This window comes from Belonocnema kinseyi, chromosome 2 (genome assembly GCF_010883055.1).
Source record: "Belonocnema kinseyi isolate 2016_QV_RU_SX_M_011 chromosome 2, B_treatae_v1, whole genome shotgun sequence".
In the NCBI taxonomy this organism is placed as follows: domain Eukaryota; kingdom Metazoa; phylum Arthropoda; class Insecta; order Hymenoptera; family Cynipidae; genus Belonocnema; species Belonocnema kinseyi.
In genome coordinates, this window is record NC_046658.1 from 84806887 (window position 1) to 84810900 (window position 4014).

Here is a 4014-nt window from a genome sequence, read left to right on the forward strand (position 1 = left end):
TAAATATAAATTCCCGTCTATCTTTTTTCATCTCCTTTCATTCTTATCGTATCCTACATTTATCAACTTCAATATTTTTTATCTATTTATCAATCTAAATTCACGTTTATCTTTTTTTATCTCCTCTTCTCTATCTCATCCTATTCTATATTTACGAACTTTAATATGTTTCTATTTCTTCCTAAGTCATAATTCCTGTATCTTCTTTAATTTCTTCTCTAACTCATCATACACTAAATCTTTCAATGTCTATCTCTTTGCCAATCTCAATTTATTTCACGTTTTCTTTCTGGTGCGTGGTGAACGTCAAATAAATTTTTTAAATAAATACCCTGAATTTTGAATGGATTCCTGAATTTCTAGGGATAGAAAATGATACGAGTAATCAGTCGCGAAAGATATAAAAAGAAATAGACAAAGATTCAAACTTATATTAAACAGATAGAATGAAATTGGTAATACATAGATTGATTAAAAGATGAAAAGTGACGCGTTGAGAGATAGAAGGAGATTTATAATAGTTCTATATTTTCCTAACGTAAATTCAGATTTAAAAATATAGAAAAAGATTGACATGAATTGATAAAGGATAGAATGAGATAGAGAAGAGGGGATTAAAAAATATATACGTGAATCTAGATTTACGAAGAGATAGAAAAGTATAGACGTCGATAGATGTTGGATACGGTGAATAAAGAAGACTAGATTAATAAAGATAGACGGGAATTTAGATTTTTCGTGAAGTCATGAAAATTAAAAAGTGTTGCACAGTCGTCAAGTATACATCATTTCAACAATACCCTACCCAATAGTTACTAGAAAATTCAATTCTTTATTACTTTTTTTTTGTAATTAAATATTTTATGGGATTTGTTTGAAAAATCGATTACGCCCAAACTACGAGCTGAACAAATTTGAAAAAATATAGGCATAACTTACAATAAATGACCTTCACGACAACATAAAAAACTATGGGAAAAAGTTTGTTTAAGTCTTTTTTAAATAATTTTTCTTACAAACAAATGATGATGTGGCGACTCTCTTGAGTTGCCGTTGTTTCATCCGAGCTTTGTTTAATATTTGGTGGTTAACTTTATTTCACGCTATGAACAAAAATTGTAACTTTCGTTCACAAATTGAACGAAATTTTTTATTTTTCTAGTACTTACCGTTGAGATCACAAATCGTTCTTGCATTTTCATGTTGTTAGTTTTATTTACTGCATACATGTATTTTTTCCAATTTTTTTTTGCTCGTAGTTTGGGCGTAATCGATTTTTCAAACAAATTTCCATAAGATATTCAATTGCAAAAAATATTTAATAAACAATTGAATTTTCTAAAAACTATTGGCTAGTGTATTGTTGAATTCATGTACAGTTGACGACTGTGCGACACTTTTTAATTTTCATGACTTCACAAAAAATAGCCTGCCCACATCAGGAATTTTGACTAAAATTTACATTAACCATGAGATAGGAAAATATAGACGTGGATAGATAAAGGATATGGTCAGATAGAGAAGAGGGAATTTGAAAAGATAGACGTGAATTCAGATTGATAACTAGTTAGATAAAGATAGTCATTGATAGATGTACAGATAGATAAGAGGAAATTAAAAAAATTATGTGGAAATTTAGATTTACTGGGAGATAAAAAAATATTGACGTTGATACATAAAGGATAGGATGAGATAGAGACGAGGGTATTTGAAAAGATAGACGTGAATTTACATTCACAAAGAAATAGAGGAAGAGCGACGTTGATAGATGTGTGCTACGAGGAGATAGGGAAGACAATATTAAAAAAGGTAAATGGGAATTTAGATTGACAGAAAGAATGAAAAATATTGACATGGATGGATAAAGGATAGATTAAGAGAGGGGATTGCAAAAGATGGATGGGAATTTAGATTTACAGAGATAGAAAAATATTGAAATGAATTGATAAATAATAGGATTAGATAGATAAGTGGGCATTTGAAAAGATATACGTGAATTTAGACAAAAACAGGAATAGAAGAAGATAAACATTAATACATGTATAATACGATAAGATAGAGAAGAGTGGATTGAAAAAGGTAAAAGTGAATTTCGATTGAAAAATATATGGGAAAAGATAGACGTTGATAGATGTAGAAATAGAGAAGAGGATATTAAAAAAGATAAATGGGGATTTTGAATGTCAGAGAGATAGAAAAATATTAACGTGGATACATAGAGGATAGGATCAGTGGCACAACTTCCTTACCGCGTAACCCCGCATTGCGGGGGGGGGGGGGGGGGGGGGGGGGGAGGGGTTCCCCGCATAAAAATTATATATTTATATATTATATATCCTTAATATAAAATTTCTGAATGATATTGTCGATTTCGATTGTCACAATACAATAGACTGCATTGGAAAATATTGAAAAAATTGTCAAGATTGCTCGTTCTTTGATAGCTACACACGTGCGACAAAGGCATCCGTGAGTCACCGTGAGTTAGACAGAAATGGAACGTTGCACGTGTTTTCTTGAAGGTAATGATCCCAACGGAGCTATCTTGATCTGAGCTTACTTGGATTTGAGTGATGTTCATTGGCTACGGTGCGCGGACCTTGATACTTGATTTTTAAATACGTACGCGAACTAGAGCCAATGAGCGCCACACAGTTCAAGCATGCGCAAGTATTCTTGGATCACTGTTGGGAATAATATCGAATCAAAATTTGAAGTCGATAATACGAATCAACACTTCTGCTTTACCACCACCTTGCCACCCGTACCGCAGCATTTCAGGGCCTCTGCTTGTTATATTTATTATCGAATTCTTATTTCAATTTAATCCTCTCTGCTTGTTATTTATGATCGTATTTTTATTTCAATTTTGGAAAGGACATTTTAAAGCCTTCAAAGCATTTAAACGAGCTATATGGACCATTAAATATATATCTACCTGAGTGCCTGCGGAGAATTTCTCAGAGCTTCTCAGAGCCTTGAGAATCTTTAGCATATACTCTGAGATTTCTATCGGTAGGGTTAGTATATTTTTAATTACAAGTTAATGTTTAAGCTATTATTTTTTTTTAATATAAACATTCACATTAATTAATATTCCTATGAAGCATGGAATTTGTTCTAAAATATGTTATCAAAGTCCATTGCTGGTGTAAAATGCGATAACAACTTTTTGAGATTTTGAGGTTAGGAATTAACCCTCCAAACCATGAAGGCAGAAAATCTACACAATATCGATCAAGTTAAGAATCTTCAATAACAGAAAACGCTTAACGTCTTAATAAGACTAGATGAAAAACAATATTTTTAAATTAAAATGATTTGGGAATTTTCAAATCCGTTAATATTATAAACTGTTCAGGAATTTTATTAGTTTTGGAATTGTATTTTTTGGGGCAGAGAGTCTTACCGAGTCGGGAATTTTATTTTTCGGGATATTTCAGCCGTCCCCATAGAATTACAGAAAATTTGCTCGAATTATAATTTCGGCGCTCGATCTTGTTGATTTTTTCCTACAGTATTATTAAAAAGAAATGTGTATGGAAGTTTTTGATATCACAAAGTTAAAGACAATCTCAATTAAAAATTTAAAAATTCGCTGTACATCCGATTTTTATTCTTGGGTCTTGGCAATTTTTTTCTAACCCATTTCAGTGACTGGCAAACAAGGGTGATTTTCTCTTAGAAAATAAGTGATTAAAATTTGAAAAAATTGCGTAGGCTTTTTTGACATCTAGGTATGTAAAAAAGGTAAACTGCAGAAAATTTAAAAACTAATTTAAGAACTATTTATACCAATACAATTTACGTAACACTGATTGTAAAATTTGCAAATTTTTAGGCCTTCAGTTTAGGAATTTGAATTTTAACGTTAAAATTGCTTCATTTTCAGAATACAGCCTTATTGTTTGAAATTTTCAGAATTTTTCGAAATTGTTAAAAGGCGAAAAAGTTTGAATTTAAAATTTAAAAATGCGAAAATACACCATTTTCCATGTTCATTTGCAATCCAGC

At 31.1% G+C, this 4014-nt stretch overlaps 1 protein-coding gene across 2 annotated transcripts in view; it reads right to left on the reverse strand.

Annotated features, from left to right (window-relative positions):
• LOC117168104 (lysosomal alpha-glucosidase-like) overlaps window positions 1-4014 on the reverse strand; it is a 42479-nt gene that overhangs the window by 37914 nt on the left and 551 nt on the right. The gene's annotated exons all lie outside the window — the stretch shown is intronic.